This window comes from Sus scrofa, chromosome 1 (assembly GCF_000003025.6).
Source record: "Sus scrofa isolate TJ Tabasco breed Duroc chromosome 1, Sscrofa11.1, whole genome shotgun sequence".
Taxonomy (NCBI): domain Eukaryota; kingdom Metazoa; phylum Chordata; class Mammalia; order Artiodactyla; family Suidae; genus Sus; species Sus scrofa.
This window is the reverse complement of record NC_010443.5, coordinates 207,132,591-207,144,897: the sequence shown is the minus strand read 5'-3', so window position 1 is coordinate 207,144,897 and position 12,307 is coordinate 207,132,591. Positions and strand designations below refer to the sequence as shown.

Here is a 12,307-nt window from a genome sequence, read left to right as displayed (position 1 = left end):
TCCTTCATCAGTTTCGTTGCTTGGTAAGCTAAGTATGACCTAGAAGACCCTCTGTGATGTGGGTTCTGCTTACTTTTCCAGCCTGGCATCTTATTCTTCACACCCGCCTACCCCAAGACTGCACAGGGAGCTTTGTTCAGTTTTCCAAATGCCTCACTCTGTTTCCTGTCCTGCTGTTTGTAGCTTCCATGTCTTCCAAGTCCTAGCTTGGTCAATCTATAATCATCTTCCTAGACAAAGCTCAAAGTTCTCCATAAAGCCTCTCCCGTTGTTCAGGGTACATATAAACATTTCCCCCTTCTGAATTCCACTGTACCTATATCACATACCCTGCATTTCTACCACCTAGTTCTGGGCTGGGTATATGGTCTGTATTCCATAAATGCTGGATGAGTAAATATATGAAGACGGCAAGTCTTCACGTTGCACTCATTTTTTCATTAAAAAATACCGTACCAAAAAAAAAATTACTGTACCATATAGTCTTCTTGCTGCACAATATTCAATTTTGTGATTTTGCTAAAATACAATGAAGTTTTTTATAAATATTATCTAAAACTTGTAAAGGAAAAAGAGTCCTAATATCATTAGTCTGTTGTAATTTTCCATTTTGTTTCTAAGTGTTAGAGTAGGCTATTTTTTCCTTTCCAAAAATTCCTTTCTTTGAAGTAATTATTCTCTTTCTGACTAAATTATTAGGTAGCGGGATGGGCCTCCTTTTTTAATCTAGATGACCAAACTCATATCAATTAACATTTCAGTGCTACAGGAATCAAGGTTTTAATCTCAATTTGTATTTGCATTTATGACCGTTGGCTATCCCCAGGGAGACAAGGGACAGACGGCCCCTACACCTGGTTTCAGGTTGGTGACAATCATCAAGGGATGATGTTACCATAAAGATTCCTTTTGTATTAACCACCTTTTCCTGAGGAGGAGGTGGCGGTGGTGCAGATAAAATCCTTAATCAAAATCCCGCCAATTTGCATTGTTCTTTGGGGAATAGGCTTTCAAAAGCCCAGGAACAAAAGGGGATTTGGTTTTCCACTCTCCCTGAGGCGGCAGCAGATTGTGAAGCGGCTACCGGGAGAAACCCAAGTATAAATTATCAACGAGAAAAGCGTGTGCGTGTGTGTTGGGTGGGGGTGGGGAAGCGGAGGCGGGTAAGAAAGGGAGCTGGAGCACACTGGAGCACATGCTAAAGCTCCAAGGAGTTTTTTTTGGTAGGTACCTCGTTATGTAATATTTATAATGAAAAGACGCTGCAACAGCATCAGCGCACTGACCCGTATTTTCCCGTCCCGGTTTACAACCACAAGCTGGGATACAATGGGCATGGAAGGAGGGGACTCGAAACACCGTGAGCGATCTCAGCAGGAAACCTGCCTCTCCTACAGAATTGGAGCCTAGAGAATTTGCTTCTGACTCTTGCATCTGACCGCGGACCCCGAGGGCCTGCGCTGGTACTTACGCTCAGCAGGGGAGCTAGTTTAAAAACGCAGGATCTAGGATCTGACCTCTTAAGATTTTTATTCAGTAGGCGGGGAAAATGGGTTAGGGCTTGGAAACCTGCTTTTACAGCGGGCTGTCTAGGAATTCCGGAACAGTGACACGGGCACCTCACCCCGAGACCACCGCACTAGAGCGTGGGCCGAGGCGTCCTCACGCGGGGGGAGGACGCACCACACGCGGGATCGCGCGCGGTCGCGAGCGCGCCGCTCCCCGGAAACGGCGCATGCGCCGGCTGGCCTCCCAGCGAAGCCGCCCAGCTTCGCGGGCCAGGCTCTTCCAATCGGAGCCCGGTGTTCTCCGAGTGCTTATCCCGGAGCTGCGGGAGGCGGGAGGAAAGGGGCGGGTCGGGCTGGGAGGCTAGCCAAAGTCTGCGGAGGTCTTTGAGGGAAGTCGAGTTTCCGGAAGTGGCCGTTATAAACACTGTCTCCCAGGGGCTAGTCCCCCTTCTGTTCCCCTCCCCCGTGCTCTTTGTTCCCTCTCCCCGGGTCCTAGAGTCCGTCGAGTTCCAATGATTTTTGCTCTGACCCCGCGGTCCGCTTTGGCCTCTCAGTCTTTGAGATTGGAAGCTGCCCCCAGAGGTCTTGGGTGTGCAGTCTGCTTCACGGGAGCCCCCTGAGGTAACCACCAGGTGTGGGAGTTTGGAGGCAAACGACTTGGGCGGGAAGGTGCTCAGAGGAACGGTATGGAGGGGGGGGGGCTCCAGTGAGTGAGTGTTGTGGGGCTGTTTTGTGATTGTTCGTGTCGTCTATGAGGACACGCCTCCAGCTGCTCGGGATTGGCTTCTCCATCCTTCTGGAGGAAGATCTTCCCCGAGCATCCTAGCCAGCGACCGCTGCCTCAGTACCCAGAGGGCTGGGTAGGGACCAGAGGGCAGGACCCAGAGGACCTAGACTTGGAGCTTCTTAAGTTTACAACTTCGAACTGCTGGGCTCTTTCCCTCTCAAGAATCAGTAAGTCCTTCGAGGACAAGGACCAGGTCTTTTTCATCCTTTTAAAATGAAAATGCCAGCCACACAGTAGACATTCTATAAATGCTAGATAAACTAAAGGAGGAGTTGTACTAGGCTGTCTTTTGTAGCTTCTACTCCACCACTCTAAGAGGCAGAAGGGAGAGCTGAGTTTTTTTCGAGGCAGTACAGTTCTGCAGAAGTGGATCCTCCTTTTGACTGTTCTTTATTCCATGTGATATTTATCCTAGGCAAATACACTTTTTCGTTTTAAGCAGATCTCCAATGATACTGCATATGTTTACCTGAGAAGCAATTTCAGCTGGTGTCCAATTCTTGAACACAATACAACACATTGATGTTTTATAGTTGTTTTCGTTATCTTGGAGAAAAGAGCCTACTTTTTTTTTTTTTTTTTGTCACTTGTTGTATTGAACCGTTAGTGCCTAGTAACAGCAACACAAGCCCAGAGCAGCAAACGAACAGAGTTTCCCGTGAAAAGAAAAGGAAACAAAGACAGTGCAACCTGCTAAATGGAAAGATGAAGGCAGTAATTTTGGTCTGAAGCTTTCTGCATCAGTTCCAGGGAAGTCTTTTGTTAGATCTGTGACCTCGGGTGAATCACCTAAGCTCCCTAGGCCTTAAGGTACCTTATCTATCAGATAAGGAGGATAGACTTGGTCTCTAAAGTCCCATTTAATGCTAAAATACTTTGATTGTCTCAGCCCATTTGTCTTGATTTCTTTCTTTCTTTTTTTTCTTTTTTTGTCTTTTTGCTTTTTCTAGGGCTGCACCCGCAGCATATGGAGGTTCCCAGGCTAGGGGTCTAATCGGAGCTGTAGCCGACGGCCTACGCCAGAGCCACAGCAACTCGGGATCCTAGCCGCATCTGCAACCTACACCACAGCTCACTGGCAACGCTGTATCCTTAACCTATTGAACAAGGCCGGGGATTGAACCTGCAACCTCATGGTTCCTAGTCGGATTCGTTAACCATTGAGCCATGGCAGGAACTCCTGTCTTGATCTTTTTTTTCCCTTTTCTTTTCAGGGCTGAACCTGTGGCATATGGAAGTTCCTAGGGGTTGAAATGGAGCTGCAGCTGTTGGCCTACACCACAGCCACAGCAACTAAGACGCTTGCTAGATCCTTAACCCACTGAATTAGGCCTGGGATCAGATGGAACCCGCATCCTCATGGATACTAGTCAGGGTTGTAATCCCTTGAGCCGCAGTGGGAACTCCCACCTTGATCTTATTTTGATGCCAGAACCAAACGTCTCTTTTAAAGGTGAAATATGTTTTTGGTTGATAGGCATCCCCAACACAGATGTGGTTACCGCTGATTACAACACTGGTATGAAAGAGGATGGATTTAGGAGTCAGCAGAACATGAGTTTGAATTCTAACCCTCCCAGTGGATATGTTCACGCAAGTTAATCTCTACTAGCCTCAATGTTCTCATCTATGAAATGTACCAAATGGTCTTTAGGGTTATTGGAAAGACTCAGATCAGGTGTACTTAGTGTAGTGTCTGGAAGGTAGGAAATGCTCAGTAATAGTAGCTTTTATCTCTTCATCCTCTCTAACCTTCCCCTTTCCCCTGGTCTGTGCAGACACGCTGAGAGAGATGAGTACATTCTGGATGACCTACAGAAGGACTCAGATGTGAGGTAGGAAAACTATCTACCAGCAGTGGCTCGGAAATCTAAATGTCTTTCTGGCTGGTACTTACTCTCAGGATGTCCAGCCATTGATCCCTTGGCTTCAATTGCCCTATTACCTATTTCTTAAAAACTTCTTATTGAAGAATGATATACACAACACCCACTTGTCTATTTTAATAGGAATGGTGCGAGTAGTCCAGAAGATTAAGTTAATGTGCTCATAACACATTAACATAAAAAGCTGATTTACACTTTGCTTTTATCCATTATTGCCCGAAGGATGGCCTGATTTTGGCCCAAGTCTGTGGAAATCCCACCTGGTTGAGAAATCACTGGTGGTCTGAGCCATCTTTCGTTAAGAAGACCCTGACTTGTAGTTAGTTTGGATGTAGGGAAGAATGATCTGTGCTAGGAAATCTGCAGCATGGAGTAGAAGTGCATATCTGCCAAGGGGTTCTCACATGCTCCCTGGTTAGAATGAGTCATATCAATAGCAAGACACACAGCAGAGCTCTGGAGTCAGTCAATTTGGGTTAGAATCCTGACTCTGTCACTTACTAGAGATGTGAGTTCGGACAAGTGACTAAATATCTTTAAGTTCTAGTCTCCTCAGGTAGAAAATTGGAATATTAACAGTGTCTTCCCTTGGGGTTGTTGTAGAGTGAAATAAGATAATCAGTGAAAAAGTTTTTAGCATGATACCTGGAGAAGGGATGTTTGTCACAGTAGGAATGATGACAGCAGGGAGTAGCAGAGTTACATAGGTACTGAAGGAAAAAAGGGCTGCATTGATTGCATATCATAACAAATTTTTAATTACACATAAAGATGAGCAAATTGTTGTTTATCTTGTGTTATTTCAAAGGGAAGTGTCAAGTAAAGCTAGGAACATGTATTTATGTGGGGACCCTGCAATTCTTTGACTTAGCTTCCTATCCCACTGTTGTTTTCATTACTGTACCTAGCTACTTGACCTTCCTCATCATTTCCTCTTTCATTCTGGTGGAAGAAAAGGGAGATTTTGCTACATTTTCTCTTGCCATATTGAATATTAAAGAAATCCCATCATAGCTTAAATTCAGCCGCAGACCTACATTTGGCCCTTCATTGATTTTAGTTTTCCTCAAATACACAGGCAGGCCCTTGAACCCTGGTGTCACCAAGAGCTGATGTCAGAGAGGAAGAAAATAAGAGTTTGCCAAAGGAGACTATAGACAGGATATATTTTTATGATGATATAGTTAAAAAATTGAGATATATTTCACCTAATGTAAAAGTCACCTTTTTTAAAGTATACATTTCAAAGGTTTTAAATTTATTCACTTTGTACAGCAATCACCACTATCAAATTCCAGAACATTTACATCACTTCCCAAAAGAAATCTCATACCTGCTAGCAGTCAGACCCAGTTCCCCCTCTGTCTACCCTCTGATGACCTCAAGTCTACTTTCAGTTTCTGTGGATTTACCTTATTCTGCACATTTCATATGAATGGTGTTATACAGTATGTGGCCTTTTGTGTCTGGCTTCTTTCATTTAGCATGAAGTTTTCAAAGTTCTTCCATGTTGTGGCATTTATCAGTATTTCATTCCTTTTTATGGTTGAATAGTATTTCATATTTTATTATCTATTGATCACTTGATGAATATTTATTTGGATTGCTTTCACTTTTTGGCTACTTATGAAAAATGCTGCTATGAACATTTCTATACAAATTTTTTTTTTGGTCTTTTTAGTGCCGCACCCGCTGGCATATGGAAGTTCTCAGACTAGGGCTCAATTGGAGCTGTAGCTGCTGGCCTACACCACAGCCACAACAGCGCCAGATCTGAGCCTCATTGTGACCTACACCACAGCTCATGGCACCGTCAGATCCCTAACCCACTGAGCAAGGCCTCAAAAATGCTAGTCGTGTTCGTTAACCACTGAGCCACTACAGGAACTCTGTGTACAAGTTTTTGTTAAAGTCCAGTAGTTATTTAGAATGTGTCTTTGTGTTGAATGTGCTAGGTCAGAGTTCTCAGATATGCAGTTTGTTTTTTGAAAGTGTAGATTAAAATCTTTTTGTATTTCAGAAACTTTTTCTTGAGGTATAGTTTTCAGTATTTGTTCTGTTTCTCTTGCTTTGATCTTATTCAAGGACTGCTATTATCTACATGTTGGTTATTCTTTGCCTGTTTTCAGTATTTTTGTCACTTTCTCTTGAATCATTTTGATCTGTTTCTTTTTTCTTTCTTTCTTCTTCTTTTTTTTTTTTCTTTTTTAGGGCCGTACCCGCAGCATATGGAGGTTCCCAGGCTAGGGGTCTAATTGGAGCTGTAGCCGCCAGCCTACACCACAGCCACAGCAACACCAGATCCAAGCCATATCTGCAGCCTATACCAGGGCTCACAGCAATGCTGGATCCTTAACCTGTTGAGTGAACCAGGGTTTGCACCTGCGTCCTCATGGGTACTAGTTGGATTCGTTTCCACTGAGCCACAATGGGATATCCTCGTTTTGAATTTTGATCTGTTTCTTCTTTTTTTTTTTTTTTTGTTTAAAACTTTTACCTCTTTTTCATTTCATGTGAACTTTAAGGCATTTTTTTTTTTATCATGTCTATTTTTTTTTTTGCTTTTCAGGGCTGCACCTGCAGTATATGGAAGTTCCCAGGCTAGGGGTGGAATCAGAGCTACAGCTGCTGGCCTACACCACAACCACAGCAACGTGGGATCTGAGCTGCATCTGGCATCTACACCACAGTTCCCAGCAATGCTGGATCCTTAACCCACTGAGCAAGGCCAGGGATTGACCTCAGATCCTTATGTATACTAGTTGGGTTCTTAACCCACTGAGCCACAATGGGAACTCCTATCATGTGTGTTTACTCTTATGTTCCCTCTCATTTAGTCTTCATTACAGAAATGATTTTTTCTTTTATTTCTAATCCTTTCTGATCTTTGTCACCTGATTTCTGAGGTTTTCTTATTTTGATTTCTATTCTTTCATGTCTTACACCATTTTGTTAATGTCTTTTAGCTCATTTTGAAACAGTAAATTAAAATTTTCATCTGTTTTGTGGGCATGTCTTTCTGTCATTCTTTGATTTGTAAAAGTCTATTCTACTCTTTACTCTCTCTCTCTCTTTTCTTTTTTGGCTTTTTAGGGCCACACCTGTGGCATATGGAGGTTCCCAGGCTAGGGGTCCAATCAGAACTACAGCTGCTGGCCTACATCACAGCCATAGCAATGCCAGATCTGAGCCGCATCTGCAACCTACACCACAGCTCACAGCAATGCTGGATCCTTAACCCACTGAGTGAGGCCAGGGATCGAACCCACCACCTGGATTCTTTTCTGCTGTGCTGTGATGGGAACTCCCTTACTCTTTTTTTTTTCTTATGTTTCTATAGGACTTAACTATACTACTTTAATTTTTTTTTTTTTTAAGGACTGCACCCACAGCTTATGGAAATTCCCAGGCTAAAGGTCGAATTGGAGCAGCAGTTGCTGGCCAATGCCGTAGCCACAACCACAGCAATGCCAGATCCGAGGTATATCTCTGACCTACCCTGGATCCTTAACCCACCGAGTTGGGCCAAGGATCAAACCTGCATCCTCATGGATAATAGTCAGGTTTGTTACAGCTGAGCCGGAATAGGAACTCCACTATACTACTGTAATGTTGCTTTAAAAAAAAAAAATTGCAGCTTTTTAAACATTCTATGTATTTTTTTTTTTTTTTTTTGGCTGCTCCTATGGCATGAGGAAGTTCCCAGGCCAGGGATCAAACCCTGGGTCACAGTAGTGACCCACCTCACTGCAGTGACAATGCCAATGCCAGATCCTTAACCTCCTGTACCACAGGAGCGCACTAACCTTATGGAAGGTTAGTTTACCTGAACTTTGAATAAGGATCAAGAATGTTTTTCTAACTTCATTGAATCCTATGCCAGAGGCACAGCAACGCTGGATCTGAGCCGAGTCTGCAACCCACACCACAGCTCATGGCACGCCGGATCATCAACCCACTGAGCAAGGGCAGGGACCAAACCCGCAACCTCATGGTTCCTGGTCGGATTCATTAACCACTGCGCCACGGTGGGAACGCCTCTGCTCAGTTTTGGTTCCATCCTCTGCTGATTCTCGTTAGTGTGGGGCCCTCTCCAGGAATGGGACCTCAGCAGGTCATTTATCAAAGTCCATGAGGCTTGACTGTACTAACCCTTTTAAGACTCTCTTACCATATGCCTGTTTCATGTGCCAGTTTCATCTGCTCTCAGATTGTCCTGCAGTGCCTTGCATTAACTCTCTGTCGACCCATTGGGGGTTCTTTCAGCTGCAGTCTTATTATTTCTCTCTTCTTTCTTCTCTGTAGACACTTCCGCTCCCATGCAGGTATTTTGGCTCTCAGTGGTTTGCCCTGCTTCATTTGTATTTTGTAATTCTTTTTGTTGTAAATGTTGCCCATGATTTTTAGTTTCTCTATTTAGTTACCTTAGATAGGATTTTGATAAACTCTGTCATGAAAATTAATAAGGAAATTATAGAAAAATTAAAAGACTGGGAGTTCCCTTTGTGGCTCAGCGGTTAACGAGCCCAACTGGTATCCATGAGGACACAGGTTCAATCCTTGTCCTTGCTCAGTGGGTTAAGGATCTGGTGTTGCTGTGAGCTGGGTATAGGTCGCATATGCGGCTTGGATCCCATGTTGCTGTGGCTATGGCGTAGGCCGGCAACTGTAGCTCTGATTCGACCTCTAGCCTGGGAACCTCCATGTGCTGCAGGTGCAGCCCTAAAAAGATAAAAAAAAAAAAAAGACTATAAAAGGTATACACAGGGCTGGTATGAGAATCCGTTTTTTTTTTTATTTTGCATGTCACTCTTTTTTTTTTTTTTTTTTCTCTTCTTAACACTGAAAGAACGTTTTCAAACATCTTATCCATACTAGTTTTCTAATGTGTCACAAGTTACCACAAACTTAGTGGCTTAAAACAGTCCTTATTTATTATTTCTGTAGGTCAGGAGTCTGGGTCCCACTTCAGTGGCCCTCTGTGCAGAGTTTCACTCAGTTGCAGTCAAGGTGCTGCTGGCTGTGTTCTCATCTGGAGGCTTGACTGGAAAGAATCTGCTCCCCAGTTCATTCAGGTTATTGGCAGAATTTATTTCCTGTTGGCATCTGTGTGACCAAAGGATCCAACTATTTCCTTCTTGTGGAGTGGAGGCTGCTTGCTGTTCACTGCCATGTGGCCTTCTCCATAGGCATTTCAGAGCATGACAGCTTCTGGACCAGCTGGAGGTTGTCTGTCACTTCCAGTTGGCTAAGACAGAGTCTTATATAACATACTGTAATTATGAGAGTGTAGCCTGTTACCTTTGCCATATTCTTTTGCTTAGAAGTAAGTCATAGGTTCTGCCTCCAGTCAAGTAGAGGGGATTATACAAGAGAGAAGCAGCAGGGTGCAGAGATCACGGGCGCTGGTTGCCTACTACATTATCTGTGCAATGGTCTGGAATCAGTGAAGCTTGTACCTGAGCTGTAGAAGATACTTTCTGTCTAGAAAACCATTTAAGATTTAATTTAACCATGTTACATACCAAAATAATGCACTGAAAAATGATAGATATCTTCGGTTTAGCTTTATTGAAAAAGCTATATTAAAATCTGTTAAACTACCTCTTTTGCCCCCAAGATCTAAACAAAACAAAAAAACAAAGACATTGTTAAGGCCCTGAGTAAATAAATTCTTCTCCTGGGGGTAAGTAGAGATTCTACTTTTCCCTCTAATGACGTGTGTGTGTGTGTGTGTATGTGTGTGTATTTAATCCTTTTCACAAAAATAGAAACATCTTTAATATATGCTTTTGAACCTTGGATATTACTCTGAAGTGTAGAAGAGTCCTTTCTAGGTTGTAACTCTTTTGCTTCCATTCTGAAGGCAGTTTCCCTGGAGTCTGAGCTTTGGGGGCATGGTGGTAAGATGAAAAGATTCTGGGACTCAGTATCAGAAGAGCTTGATTGAGTCCTTGGTGTCCCCTACTTAGTAGCTGACTGGCCTTAGGCAAGCCATTTATGCCTCTGAATCTAAGGATGAGTTTCCTTAGTTGAAGTGAGGATAATAAACCTTAAGTAAGGTAATTTATGGTTTAACTGTATATTAACAGTGACCTTGTAGAAAGAGCATTGAACTTTGGATAGTTATGAGTTGTTATTTTGGTCTTATAACTATGTGCTTTTGACAAATTACTCCTAATTTCTGTGTCTTAGTTTTCTTTGTTGAAAATGGGATAATCTTCATGTTGCACTGTTGTAAGTATCAGAGTTCTATACTGTAAGTTCCAAATACAGTGCTTGTTACTGTACTTGGTGTTCAATAAATTAATGATAGTGGTATCAGTTTGTCTACCCCTATTCCCAAAGAAGTCTTTTTTTGTTTCTTAAACAAAACAAAACAAAAAACTAGTCTTTTTTTAAACAAAACAAAAAACTAGTTTTTTTTTTAAAACAAAACAAAAACTAGTCTTTTTTTTTTCTTCTTTTTTTAAATACTCAGATCTGTGGCATATGGGAATTCCTAGGCTAGGGGTCAAATCGGAGCTGCTGACCTACACCACAGCCATGGAAATACGTGTGCCACAGCTTTTGGCAAATGCCAGATCCTTAACCTACTGAGCAAGGCCAGGGATTGAATCTGCATCCTCATGGAGATAGTGTCGGGTTCTTAACCCTATGAGCCACAACGGGAATTCCCAAAACTTAGTCTTTTAGGATTCTGGAGAAATGGAACTTTTCCTTCCATCTCTTTGTCCATCCTCTTTTTCCTAGGTCAAACTATTTTTCTATGACCTATCTGAATCACTGTTTTAAAGGTCTCTTTTGAGTTCCCATTGTGGCTCAGTTGTTAACAAATGCAACTAGGAACCATGAGGTTGTGGGTTTGATCCCTGGCCTTGTTCAGTGAGTTAAGGATCCACCGTTGCCATGGGGTGTGGTGTAGGTTGCAGACCTGGTTCGGATCCTGCATTGCTGTGGCTCTGGCGTAGGCCGGCAGCTACAGCTCAGATTTGACCCCTAGCCTGGGAGCTTCCATATGCCAAGGGAGCGGCCCTAGAAAAGGCAAAAAGCCAAAAAGCCAAAAAAAAAAAAAAAAAAAAAATCCCTTTGCGTTTGGCTGGAGGAGTATTTAATTAGTTCTCAGTACCGTGGGTTGAGTCTACATATCAGTTGAGTCCCTTTTCTTTCATTGGGTTTCTCTCAGGGTTATTTATTGGGAGCTGAGACAGAACAGTTTCAAACTTTTTTTTTTTGTCTTCTAGCTCTCCTGGTACACCTATAATTTCACAAAACAATTCATTTATTACATCTTTAGCCCAGACCAAATTACACCAAGTACAGCCTACTCCTTTCCTTTATCAGGGATCATTATATTTTCTCAGAGGGTTTGTGTTAAAGTGATAGAAACTGACAGTAACTGTGCACTGTATATGTGCTGTATATATTATTTTCTCTCAAGTATATGAAATTGATATAGTTATCTCCTTCTAATGGTTGGGGAAACAAGCTTAGAGAGTTTAAGTGACTTTCCCATGGCCACATGCTTGTAAGATACTTATTGTAATCCTAGCTCAGATCTCTCTGAGGCCAAATCTCATGGTCTTCCTTAGGATAATGGACTTCTATTGGGGAATACCAAAAGACACTTGTGAGAATTTCATTTTTGTGTCTCCTTGGACTCAGTTCATTATTACTGTCTCCCAGGTTAAAATGTTTACCCAGACGTTCCTTAATACTGCGGTAAAGTAACTTACTTTAAAGGTTGACTGTATAATGTGAGGTATCTTCCACAGAAGAGCATTCCAGAGAGAAGGCCAAGACAAATGACACATAGTCTCTTCCTCCTTCCTCTTCTGTCACTTGGCCAAAGGCCTTTGAAAATTACCTTAAGATCTTTTATGTGGCAGTACCTTGGCCTCTTTGTAACATTGCATACAAGTATCTCATTTAGGAGTTCTCTTGTGGCACAGCAGTTTGAGGATCTGGCATTGTCACTGTGGTGGCTTGGGTTTATGATGTGGTGCAAATTTGATCCCTGGCCTGGGAACTTCCACATGCTGTGGGGATGGCTAAAAGAAAAAATCTCATGAAAAAGGCTTTGGGGATCCAGAAACATCCCTGGAATTCATTTTCTTTCCAACTGA

At 42.7% G+C, this 12,307-nt stretch overlaps 1 protein-coding gene across 1 annotated transcript in view; it reads left to right on the top strand.

The window, feature by feature from the left end:
- Positions 1,844-12,307, top strand: part of CCDC171 (coiled-coil domain containing 171) — a 354,732-nt gene continuing 344,268 nt past the window's right edge. The window contains exons 1-2 of the mRNA XM_021063474.1: positions 1,844-2,129; positions 4,074-4,130. The gene's annotated coding sequence lies outside the window, so the exon portion shown is untranslated. The remainder of the gene's footprint in view (positions 2,130-4,073; positions 4,131-12,307) is intronic.